Here is a 14097-nt window from a genome sequence, read left to right as displayed (position 1 = left end):
TAATGCAATTGGTCAAAAAGTTATTAATTAATCGTGAGGATTAATTAATTCTTTATTTAGCATGGCGGGGGTTAGGGTTCTTAATTAGTCATGGGTTGACTAATTAATCCTATTTTTCAAACATTATTAAGGTTACTTTGCAACCGGGGGCGGGATATATGATTTTTTGGGATTTTTAATAATAATACAGGGAAAGGATTATTCTTTTTTTAGATAATAATACTAGTTAAAATTTAATATGATTATGGAATATGAAGTGCGCTAAGTAAAAATGTTTCCAAAAGAATTTCATCATACAACATTACTTAGGCTAATATGAGGGTTTAGAGATAAATGTTTCAATTTCCCTAAGTAAAATAGGATTTTACTTAGGAAAAGTTTTATAAAGGGAATGAGTGACTTTATGAAGGGGTAAATGTTGATGAAGGGGATTTAATTACTTTAGGTATTTCAAGTTATTGGGCTGAGGGTCCGGTCCCTCCAAAAGTCAGAGAAATTCTCTGAGCCCCTCTAATTTGTTTATAGGTACCTTTAGCACTTAGGAGAAATTAGTGAATTTTTAGGGAAAAATGGAGTAATGAAGTTAATTATTTTGACTTTGTTTCCTTGATGTGCTGTCTCCAATGTGAATTGTGCTTTGTCCAAGTGATGAAAGCAAAAGATTTAAGCATTAAACTTTAACCATTCACCACACATTTATTCTGCAACCATCATCTACTTACCCTACCTACTTTATCCTAACATTTTCACTTCTTTATTAGGGTGCACTTATATTGGCAAACCCTTTTCACACTTTCTTTTCTTTTACATAGTGATAGCTATCTAAATCTACACTTATTATATCCAAGGGCTCAGATTAAACTATTGAACTCCTTTTATTCACTCTACCTATCTACTTATCTGCCAAGATTAAACAGTTGGTCAGATTTTATTCTCTATCTCTAAGTATGAAATTCAAAACATAGAATAACCAAGATTAAACTATTTGGTTACGATGGATTGTGGCATAAGTAACAAGTAGCACACAATCTTTATTATGCATAAAGTAGATAGTAGTGGCATTTAGACTTGCACACTTTCATGGTATTTTCTTTTTGTTGGGGTTCATTTTCTTTCATTTTTTGACCTTTTATTTATTCTTTTTACCCTTTTATTCTTTTTCTAGGGTATACCCTCTTTACATTTTTTAATTTTTGTTTTTCACAAATATGAAAAAAATTTGCAACAAGAAAAGGTATGAACATATTTATGAGTTAAACCAAGTCAATCATGATATATGACACCTATTGGTATAGGGGCATAACAGTGGCTCCTTGGGGATGGCTTTCCCTGGTGGAAAGTCAAGAATAGTAGATCAATGGCTTTCTGAACAACTTTGATTGTGCTATGCAATCTCCCTCTTGCCTGATGCATTATTTATATGTATGACAGTAATAATTCTGAAGCTTAGGGCCTTCTCTTCGGGCTTCAACTTCATAATTTTACCATCCAATCAACACTAAACATTATGAAGGATATATTATGTACAGTTAGAAATCTATTAGAGTTAAAAATTGGGATCAAAGTAATGTTTCAACATCCAACCATTGACTGGTCCTCCTTGTTATAGACATTTTTGGGCACTGTAACCCCAATCATAGATGTCCATAAACCAAGGGCTCCTAAGTCCCTAAAAGTGTTGCTTTGCACCCTAAAGGAACAAGGTCAACTGATTACATCATCTCCCAGAAGTTCTCCACAGAAAACTACTCAGAACTGGTCAAAACTGGACCATATAGAATGCCCAGTGCAGAAGGTGCGATGCATGCCACCTTCCCAGAGTAAAAGGTGCGATGCATACTAGATAGCCCTTCTGCAGGGTGCAATGAGCGAGAGTGGACAAATGGCAGAGACAGTTTGCAAGGTGGTTCGACATGGAAGCTTCCAGAAACTTCTCCTATGAAACTTGCCTCTCTGAATTCGCCTAGGGATGAGTAAGAGATCATCAATCTCCAAGTGGAATCAAGAACTATCAGAGAGAGGACACTAATCAAATCTCAGAAGCTGACTCACCTCCCTGCAATCACCTATATATGGATCCCTCATCCCAAAGATCCAAAGGCTGGAATTTTGTATCTTGTAAGGAAGTGCTGTTGGTTTCTTGGTGTAACATCATAGTGTTGGGTGATCTAAGCTTTTCATGAGGTGAAGAAGGGCTTTCTTGCTAAGAGGATGACACTGGGTCAGAACAATTGGTTGTAATCCTCTTTTCTATTCTTTATATTGATAAAGCTATTCAATTTTTCCTCCACATTCTTGTATGATTGATGATATATGCATTTGTGTGGTCAATATATATCTGGTCCTATATTTTTTGTGATAGTAGATCTCTGTTCTTGGATAGTGTTATGCTGCCTTGATTCCACAGGTGCTCTTTGAAGTTGGGTAGATGAGGAAGCGAGTGGCAAAGATCTATCAGAAGGGAGAGGAATCAAGCAAGGAACCAAGCGCAAGACAGAGGTTGGTCTCCTTTGTTCCCCTATTATCTACTTCTCATAAACGAAAACGAAAGTAGTTTTAGTTTGTTTGTTTCTAAGATAGCTACCAGTCTTTGTGGGACTAGCAGCTCTGCATAGACACTAGATTTCCCGATAACAAAATGGCGACTCTGCTGGGGAGCGAATAGCTTGTTTGATTTTCAATACTTGTTTGTTTTATAAACTTAAAGACAGAGCCTGGAGTCAAGCCAGCTAGCCTTCGAATGGCATTTGCTATGCAAGTGCAAAGTAGATCGATGTTGCTTCAGTCTATCTCCAGATTTTGTTTATAAACTGAACAATTGATTTGTAAACATCCTAATTGTCCTTGTGGTGGGTCTAGTAACCTCCTTAGATCTACCCTTGTGATTTATTTACTGATTATCACTTGTTCGGCCTAAATCCCTGAACTGTGCTGCAAACTGTGATCAAGAACTGGGTCAAAAGTCTTGCATTGTACCATCGCACCCTCTATTCAAAGATATTAGTATGCATCACACTTCCTGTGTGCAGTAGGTTGGATGCATACTGGAATCCCTGTGTAGCAGGTGCGATATTCAGAGAAGGCTAATTTTGCCTCCAGACTTTGTATTTTCTTCACTCTTTTAAGCTCTATTAAGAAGTTTTGTTGTCTGTAGTCATTATACCTCTGTGGAAACCCCCTTCCTTGCCGTTATTCCACCTCCATCATGCAAAGAACTGTAAATTTTTTTATGTATTGTGATCCATTTTCAGTTCTCTTTTACAAAGAAGTAGCGTAATTGAACTGTCGTTTCTTGATTTGGAAGTGTCGCAAGTGTCGTTTTTAGTCATAGAAGAGAATCTGATTGTTCTTAATAGTCGATTACACTGTTACTCTTGTATTTGATTTGAATTAGTAGTTTTTCAAGTGTCGAAAGCAATTTTTCAATTCCAAATCGCAAAGTGTTGTCATTGTCTTCATTTTGTCTTGAAAAGAAGCTTGATAGTAATGTCGCTTTGAAAAATAATTCAGATTTGTGCTTAACTTTCTTTTTATCATTCACACATTAAGAAGGCTGAAAACAAATACATGCATGTGCATTTGCATTTAGACTGTTTGTTGGTTTGATTTAGGACAATGCATATAGTGTGTGCTCTCTGCTCTATGTTGAAAGAATATCATCTCTCTTTCTTTAGTAGCTAGGATTTTCATTGCAAAAAGAAGATTAAACGATTGTTTATCATCTTAGATTGCATTTTAGGAATTGTATATCTACATCATGCGGTGAACCTGAAAGGAAAATTTCTTAAACAAGATCAACTATAAAATAAATTTAATGAATCTAAAAACGCTTTGGAACCTAATGCACAACATTTAGAAGTCTAGGCTAGAGACGTATTCCGGTGTTGTAAAGCCTGGTAACTTTTTTTTTCATTGCCGGTTGGGTGATTCCTCCACTTTGAGATGACAAGTGCCAGTACAGACTTGTGCTCCCACGTACCGTCGAGTATATATTGGGAGACCACAATAGGCTATATCCTTTATCCATAGGAAGCCGTGTCTGCCACCCTATCGATCGTAATGCACTGAACACAACATTCGGGAAGATTAGCTGCCGTACCATAAAAAGTATTCTACAGTTTTGCGATTAGTTTGGTAATCCCTCTGTCTAGACTTCCAAAGTAGTCTCTTTCATTCCTTTTCAGACTCCTTAAAGGAAAAGGTCCATCTAAGCACTTGTCACTTCAAGCTCATTAAAAATTGAAGGCAACTAGAGTCATCTTTTGTTTTTTCTCGACTCTTAAAAATTGAAAAAACAAGTTGTGTCAAAGCATCTAAAATTTATTTTAATCGAAATAAACGTCACCTTTCCTACGTTGGTCTTAGGTTGAGAAAAATGGAGTCCACCAACCAAGGATTTCCCCTTGGAGGAAATCCTAGTCCTTTCTCCTCTTGGGGAGATGTTGGTGCACCCCATATGGCCACATTATCGCTTCCAGGATTGACAATCGGCTTGCCCGTATGGCTCTTCTCGACCTCTGTCATTCAGAACACCGTGATTCCTGAGCAATCAAGTCAGCAACTAGATGATACCAGAGTTACCCCCCAACCTTCTACTTCGTCTGATTCTCCCTCTCTTCCTTCCTCTTCGCTTGATGGAGCTGGTAAAGCCAAAAATCAAGTAACTAAGAAGGAGAAGAAGGGGAAGGAGAAGAAAGAGAAGAAGAAGAAGGAGCCAAAGGCAAAAAGGGGCAACCAGGCATCATCTAGTGAAAATCCACACACTACACTGTCAAAGCCTAAATCTCCATGTGTCATTTGCAAAGGAGATCACTATCATTGAGATTGTCCTTGCATCCCTCAGATCTTAAGGGACTGGTCTCCTCGTTTGCACAATCTGGTGTCAACAACCTTTGATGATCATGTTGAAAGTACACCATCAACCAGTGAAAGTGAAGTGTCAGGACAGAAAAGGAAAAGTAAATTCCCTTGTAAACTGTGTGAAGGTGATCACACCGTCCACCGTTGTCCCTTCCTAGATGAGGCTAAAAGAGTTTTGGACGACCGTCTGGTTTCACCGTTACTACTTTCTCCTGGATATAAGAAACTCTTGCCAAGTCCATCACTAGTTGAAAATCCGACTGACACGCCATTTTGGTCGGTCGAAGCGTCTATAATTGAAGATAAACCATCTGAATTCACACCAGACAAAAGTCAAAAGGTCGAGGCGGCAGTTGACCCAGTCTTGCCTTCAGAAGGTCCATCTTCAGATGATACAGTCATCGGAGAGAACAAGAATGACACTGTTCAAATTCTCTTCGTAAACACAGACTTCGATGAACATGGGGGCAATCTACCCATTCCTTTACCGCAGGAAGGAAGTTTGTCAGAGTCATATACGGCCGTCTATTCGGTCCCACCTCCAAGCAACCTAGTTGTTTCCTTCGATTGGGATCTACTAGGCAGACCCCGTTTACCGGCTAGTATACCATTTCGAATCATTGCACAAATATATAGAATGGTCATGGCCGGTACCATCATAGATGAAGGGGCTTTTGTGAGTATCCTTTCCTCAACTACTTGGAAAGCACTTGGTTCGCCATCGCTTTTGCCTGAGATGAAAAATCTGACGGGCTTTGATAAAGGAACCAGTCGACCATTAGGGATCCTTCCCAGTGTGCCGATAACATTGAGAAGGAAAACCATTCACATGAATGTAATGGTAGTCCAAGGACCCCTAAATTATAATCTACTCTAGGGATGCGACTATATTTATTGCATGGGAGCCATTGTCTCCTCGCTCTTTAGAGTAATGTGTTTTCTGCATGAAGGAAGAGTGGTCAAGCTTGTAGACTAGATTTCGTTCCCCAGCTCACACATAGCAAATAGTCAGATGCCATCCATGAATGGTCTTTTCATGCAAGGAATGTCTCATCAATCCCCAGTCCGTCCACCTGATGAGCGCGAGTGATTCGGGAGGACATGACTGAAACCCAGGGGGCATGCACCCTGGTCTGTTTCGGCAGGAAAACCTTGGGCATAGGGTAGGTTTCCGTGAAGGATATATGACTGGTTTATGAGATTAGACTGGAATAAGATTCCTCCGTCAAAGTTACGTGAGTGGAGGCAAGTTGCACCACTAACCTTTGTCTATTTCGGTAGACATCGCTGAGGAAGTGTTTTGTCTGCAGTGCAGATGGAACAATCTTTGGTAGCTTGGAAATTTTTCGCTATACCTGGGGGCATGCAAACCTTTTGGCATGCAAGCGAAGAGCGACCATTTATTTTTTAAATTTGTAGGTCATCTAACCCTTTAAACTCGTAGGATTGGTCGTTTCCTAACTTGCATAAAGAAAGGATGTGGGGCAAAGCTTTGTAAGGTGCAAGCTCCATAAAAAATGGCATCTTAGATGAGACATCCTTATTATACGATTGGATCGAGTAGTTTTTATGTGGAGTTCAAGCTTGTTAAAAATTAAACATAAGCAATGAGCAAATGTTTCCCCCAGAGTTTAGGCTCATTCATTAAAAAATGAACCAATTTCTGGTAAATAACCATCGTGAATGCATTATCATCAAACTTTGAGCCTTGGTCGTGTTCTCATAATCACCTCCACTCTGTTTTGGCCGATCATTCACCTCCATTTGATTGTTTACCCTATTTGAGGAACAACTGCGAAGAGTGATCCTGTTAGCCATCCTTGTGACACTACCGTGATTGGAAAATTCCAAACCTTACGTGGAATCAGCTGCTACCCGAATTTATCACTTGTTCCTCGAAAAAAAGTCTCCTTTAAGCTCTTTTCATCTGACTCGTAAAATATGAAAAGATTGTCGAGCAATTAGCCTCTCCAGCTCGTTAAAGTGACCAGAAGTGCTATCCCTCCTCTAGATTTTAATCTTTTTGGACCTGAGGGATTATTACACAAAAAGATCGAGTGCTTGTTTTGTTCGGCTCGTTAAAATTACCGAAAATTCATCCCTTTCGTATTATTTTATACTTTTTTCGGATCTAAGGGATTATATGACAAAAAAGGATTATTGGAGTTTTCTTTACGTCCCTTTTAGACTCTATAAAATTGAAAAGGACCGAGTTATCTTTGTCGTTAAACTCGTTAAAACTGAATAGCGACAAACTTGTCCATACAGACAAGAACGAGTTTCATTGTCGCTAGGCTCGTTAAAACATAGCGATGGGTTTGCCCAAAGGGAAAATTATAGAACAAGCATATGTTATCCTCCTCAAGCTTGACAAAAATAAAGAGGTACTGGTCATCAATGACTGGGGAAAAATTGGGAAGAGAACTTGAAGAAACTTTATTGGTAGCAAGTCGCTCTTGAACATGACACTTTCACTCCACATCCGAGTCGAGTTGGGTTGTTCCATTCATTGGTCATATCACCATTGGTCCATCACATCATCCACATTTGGGGTTAACGCTACCAATCCATCATGTCAGTGTCGCCGGTATGTTCAAGAGAAGTCGCTCAGAGAATTCACCTGTGTCGCATCCACTACAATACATTCACGCTCCATTCTTTCATGACCACCACCCTGAACCTTATATCATCAAATCGTTTTCACCTCCATTAAAATCATTTGCTCTGTTTCATGTCGTAGATCTGGGATTCATTAAGGCCCTCCTATGACGGATCGCTTCTTGTCGACATCAGCTCATTATCCAGGAAGTTGATCTAGGAACAACCCTTTCAGTACTTTGAATCTTGCATGCATCAATGGCAAGTTTCTTACTTCCGGCGACAGGTTTACATCAATGGCCTTCGACCGAAAGATTTTGCGTGGTGTTCGACGCGAAGTCCCTTTTTCACACCACGTGAATTGTATTGTCATACCTTGAGGGTCATCATCATTATCGGTGATTCCTCTCGCGCCTATTAACAACTTACATCACTGGCTGGTAATCAGGCGATGTCTTTCCATGTTCGACTTCAGAACATCTATCACATGGATCGACTTGTACTTTGAGTGAAGATCGAACGAGATTGAAGACGCTGGATCTAATTTCATCCATCCGGGCTATGATATATATTCAGGAAAATAAAGACATCAAATGTACATCATTGCTGCACAGATAATCATCCAATCTAAGGGATGATGGCTCCACCAGAATCATCAATCTACACACAGAAGATTGTCTGTCCTATGTACATGAAAATGAATTTATAAAGCTGAGCATGGGAATGTCTGCCTCAGCCAGATCATGAAAATATTATGAAGATAATGTAATGTATTGTATCTTATTACAGGTCGCCTTCCAACTCAAAAAAACTTCGAATCCTCATGATAAAGCATTTCACCCGACATCAAAAGATTAACGACCTCATGCTTTAGGGGGCAACTTTTATAGACATTTTTGGGCACTGCAACCCCAATCATAGATGTCCATAAACCAAGGGCTCCTAAGTCCCTAAAAGTTTTGCTTCACACCCTAAAGGAACAAGGTCAGCTGATTACATCATCTCCCAGAAGTTCTCCACAGAAAACTACTCAGAACTGGTCAAAATTGGACCATACAGAATGCCCAGTGTAGAAGGTGCGATGCATCCCACCTGCCCAGTGTAAAAGGTGCGATGCATACTGGATAGCCCTTCTGCAGGGTGCGATGAGCGAGAGTGGACAAATGGCAGAGATAGTTTGCAAGGTGGTTCGACATGGAATCTTCCAGAAACTTCTCCTATGACACTTGCTTGTCTGAATTCACCCGGGGATGAGTAAGAGATCATCAATCTCCAAGTGGAATCAAGAACTATCAAAGAGAGGACACTAATCAAATCTCAGAAGCTGACTCACCTCCCTGCAATCATCTATATATGGATCCCTCTTCCCAGAGATCTAGAGGCTGGAATTTTGTATCTTGCAAGGAAGTGCTGCTGGTTTCTTGGTGTAACATCATAGTGTTGGGTGATCTAAGCTTTTCATGAAGGGAAGAAGGGATTTCTTCTTGAGAGGATGACGTTGGGTCAGAACAATTGGTTGTAATTCTCTTTGTTATTCTTGATATTAATAAAGCTATTCAAGTTTTCCTCCACATTCTTGTATGATTGATGATATATGCATTTGTGTGGTCAATATATATCTGGTCCTATATTGTTTGTGATAGTAGATCTCTGTTCTTGGATAGTGTTATGTTGCCTTGATTCCACAGGTTCTCTTTGAAGCTGGGTAGACGAGGAAGCGAGTGGCAAAGATCTATCAGAAGGGAGAGGAATCAAGCAAGGAACCAAGCGCAAGACAGAGGTTGGTCTCCTTTGTTCCCCTCTTATCTACTTCTCATAAAGGAAAATGAAAGTAGTTTTAGTTTGTTTGTTTCTAAGATAGCTACCAGTCTTAGTGGGACTAGCAGCTCTTCATAAACACTAGATTTCCTGATAACACTCCTTCAAGTTCTGCACCATCTAACTCTTTAAGAAAATATGCATTGTTTCCTCTGAAAGCATATATTATATATGGTCCTTTCCACAAGAAGTCAAACTTCCCATGTTTTCCTTTGTCCTCCCTTCTAGAATCTCATCTTAATACTTTGTGTCCCAGATAGAAATCTTCTGCTTTGGTCCTTCTGTCAAAAATTTTCTTGAGTTTTTCTTGTAGCACTTGTGATCTTTGGTACACCTCCTCCCTGGTATGCTGCAAATGGATGGTTTGGTTTATCCTTCACTGTATATCATTTGGTTCCACTCGAGCTTCTTGGAGTATTTTCATGACAAGAACCCATAAAGATGAGGGAAAAATAGCCTCCATGCCATATACTAGCTTGTAGGGACTGGTTCCAATGGATTTTTTGGTTGTAAGCCTGTCTGCCCATAAAGAATTGATCAATTTTTTGTTCCAAGTTTTCTTATTCTCTTCCATTAGTTTTTTTATAATACTAATTAGACTTTTGTTGGAAGATTCTGCAAGTCCATTCCCTTGAGGATAGTAGTCTGTGGAATGACCCAGTGTGATATGATACTTGTTACAGGAATAAATCATTTTCTTTGACTTAAAGCCTACATCATTATCTATGATAATTTTATGGGGGCAACCAAATCTAGACAAAATATTGGCCTCTAGAAATCCTACAATTTCTGTGGCTTGTCTGGAGGGAATGAATTCTATCCATTTTGTAAAATAGTTTGTTGCAGTGAGTATCCATTTGTGTTGACCGGAAGAGGGTGGATGAATTTCCCCAATGAAGTCAAGACCCCATTGTTGAAAAGGTTTCTCGATGGAAATGGGTTTCAATGGTAAAGGTAACAATTTTCTTTTTCCTTCAAATATTTGGCATTTGTGGCAAGAAGTTACAAATTTCTTTACATCTGCAAACAAGGTTGGCAAATAAAATCCAGCTCTTAGAATTTTGTCAGCAGTTGACTTCCAATAGAGGTGTTCACCATAGTCCCCTGCATGAAATTCTTGGAGAGCCTTGTAAGCTTCTTCTTTCAATAAAAAACTTAACAAAATGCCTTCATGATTTTTCCAAAATAAAGAATTATCTAAGATGAAAAATTTTGAAGACTTCATTTTAAAAAATATATTCTTGGTTCTGGACAACCCTAGAGGAGCCTGCAGGTTTTGTAACACATAAATAATATTAGCATACCAAGGTGAAGCTAAAAAGGCCTGGTTGATCTGTGGAATCGCCATCTCTTGCTCGTTATCCATCTCTACAATGAGCTTTCTGTCTAGGGCTTGACAATTAGTTTTTTCCATGAGTTTAGCTAATCCTTGACCTTTAATTAGTTTGGTGGGTTTTATCTCTATATCATGTTCTAAGATAGTAGCTATCCACTTTCCTCTTTATCCATCAACTCCATCCTGAGTTAGGATGTCTTTGACTATTGTATTAGGAACGTAAGCTATTACATGAGAATACAAAATATAGACCCTGAAATCTTTAAGAGCTTTTACCAATGCAAAAGCTTGTTTCTCCATTATTTTGTTTTTAACGATGCATCTCTAAGAGCTTTACTAAAAAATGTTGTGGGTTTTTCACATCCTTGATTATATTTTTGTAGTAAAACTGCAGCTATGGTGTGTTCTGATGCAAGAGAAAAAATGATGAAGTCTCTATCAAATTGTGGGCTCGTGAGGACTGATGTTCTTGTTAAGGCTATTTTAATTTCTTCAAATGATTGTTTAGCCTCAATTGTCCAATTAATGGTTTAATCCTTCTTTAAAATTTTATTTAATGATCTAATGAGTTTAGCTAAGTTAGAGATAAACCTTCTTAAAAAATTAATCTTTCCTAAAAATGCCTGTAACTCTTTAATGTTTCTGGGATAGGGAATTTGTAAAATAGCTTCGATCTTGGAGGGGTCAATTCGAATGCCATCCTTAGAAATGATATGACCTAACAGTTTTCCTTCCTCCAAACCGAACAAACACTTCTTTGGATTCAAAGAAATACCATATTTTTTGCACTTTAAAAAGACTTGCCTGAGATGCTCCAAGTGTTGTTGATCTGATTTAGAAAAAACAATGAGATCATCAAGATATATAACAAGAAAATCATGAATTTCTTTTGCAAAGGCAATGTCCATTGCTCTTTGAAAAGTTGCTCCTACATTTTTTAGTCCAAAGGGAATTTTAATGTACATGAAGGTACCCCATGGTGTTGTAAATTTTTTTTTCTCTTGGTCATGAAGATGAACTAAGATTTGGTTATAACCTGAAAACCCATCTAAAAGTGAGATTCTAGAAGAACCCACTACCCTTTGCAGTATATGATCCATTTTGGGTAAAGGATAGTTATCTTTAAGAGAGACCTTGTTCACATTTCTCAAGTCAGCACATAATCTTATTTCACCTGTTTTCTTTCTAGTAGGTACCAAATTAGATACCCATTCTGAGAATCTAATAGGGGCAATAATCCCTGCTTCATACATGCATTTGATTTCTTTCTCAATTGATGGTAATAGCACAGTGTTAATTCTTCAGAGTTTTTGTTTAAAGTGCTTTTGTTTTTCTTTCAGAGGTATAGTGTGTTGAATGATAGAGGTGTCATAGGATTTCAAATCTTCATAACTCCAGGCAAAGACATCCTGGAATTCCATCATAAGTTCAACATACTTTAGCTTCTGATCAAGAGGTAAATATTTTGACAATTTTATCAATTTGGGGTTATCTTGTGTTCCTAAGTTATACTCTTCGATGTTTGTTTTTAAAGGCTCCATTTTAGGTTTCTTTGGAATGTCATTAGAGACAAACAAATCTTCTAGAGGAGTCAATCCTTTGGGTAAGTGATTGTCCTTTAGGTCGATAACCTCTATTTCTTCTTCAATTATTTCATCTAGGTCCATTTGTTTCAGGTCTTGAATTTATTTTTGAGTGAATTTGGTAGCGTGAATCATATTTATTGAATTCTCTTGCAAAATGTTAATTTCTACCTCATTTATTTGATTAGAACTAGTAACTGTATCAACATCTATTTTGAGGTTAGAAAATTCCTCATCTAAAGTTAAAAAATTATTAATCTCTTATCACTATCAAAAACCTGCATTCTTAAGATTATTAGGGATGGATGGTCTATGCCTAATCTCAGCAGTATACTGATGATTAGGTTGAAAAGGTAATTTGCAGGGGTTGGCAAACATGGCCAGGATGTGGGCTTGCATTTTGTGTTTTCTAGGAATAGTTGCAAGCTAGGTTTCCAAAAAGGTATTGAGGATTTCTATGACTGTTCCTCTATAATATCCTAGTCTAGGATCCCTGGTTGAGTAAATTCCTTTAATCTGTTTAACTATTAATTCTGAATCTCCCATGATGGACACCCTTATAGCTCCTAATCTTTTAACAAGTTTAAGACCTAACAAGAGAGCCTCATATTTTTCCATATTATTGGTGCATCTAAAATTTAATCTATAGACGTGGCCTTCAGCATGATCATTTTCTAAATTGTACACCCAAACTCCTGCTCCTACTCCTAGTTTATTTACCGAGCCATTAAACTCTAAATGCCAAAGGATTTCATGTTCGTAATTTGTATCTGGGATAGTGGGAACTTGTTTAACCATGGCATTTGGGTTTTCATTGTCGTTTGATTTTTCTTTGTTATTTGATATTTCCTAAATATGAACAGTTGATTTTTCTTTTTCAATTTCTTGTGGTTCTGGTACTAAAACATGTAAAGTATTTGAAGGATTGGCTTCTATGTTGTGAATAATGAAAGAATCCATATCAGATTGTATTTAGTAAATGGGGAAATTTTGGGGTTTTTACTGACTACTGACTACATATTTCATCAATGTTTCTCTGTATAGTTTCTTGGGTTGTCCAAAAACTGATATAGTGGCATATGACATATCCAGTTGAAGAGATCCCTGAAGCTTAGCACCCCAGGATCTTGACAACAACATGCCATATTTGGGTGGTATATCAACTACCACTATGTCCATTAATATTGTTTTTTCAGGATATTGAACCAATGAAACACACAAGTCTTTTATCAATCCTAAACATCTCACTTGGCTGGAACCAAAAGAAAACAAATCTTTGTATGATCTAGTGATGTCTAGGTCTAGCTTTTCCATGACAGGTTTGGGCATAAGATTGTGAGATGCACCAGAGTCAAACATAACATTGTGAAGAATCTTATCATGTTTGTTTAGGCTAATAGAGAAGGAAGGAATTCCTCCTTCCAATGGTTTCCCATTCACTTCTGGGCCAAAGATTAACTTGGGTTGATCATCATAAAGATCAACTGAGTCTTCAGTTCCAATAATTTTTAGTGATTTATTGATTTGAGTACGGTGAACATCATGTTTAGCTAATTCAGATAATGGAACATAAATTTTCATCTTGCCAACTTCTACTTCTAGATTAAAGGACTTTTCTATTTGGGCTCTTGGATTTCGAATAGTTGTGTTTTCTATGTCTTTCTCCTTTTTAGGATTAGAGTCATGATTTGTTGATTCTCCTAAATCAACCTTTGGAGGTTCTTCCACTATTTCCTTGGAGGGAATTGAAGTGGAAGGTTGTTTATTGCTAGGTTGGTTATTAGGCACATCTCCTATGGTGTTGCTAGAAGGGTTTTGATTGGTTCTTGAAAGGATCTGAAGCGTTTTTGTCACTGGGCCTGTTTTGCCTTTTTTTTGGGTTGATTAGGAGTTGTTTTTTGG

Source organism: Pinus tabuliformis, chromosome 3_1 (genome assembly GCF_031772625.1).
Source record: "Pinus tabuliformis cultivar Carrire ecotype Pingquan chromosome 3_1, CPIR1, whole genome shotgun sequence".
In the NCBI taxonomy this organism is placed as follows: domain Eukaryota; kingdom Viridiplantae; phylum Streptophyta; class Pinopsida; order Pinales; family Pinaceae; genus Pinus; species Pinus tabuliformis.
This window is presented reverse-complemented; position numbering follows the sequence as displayed.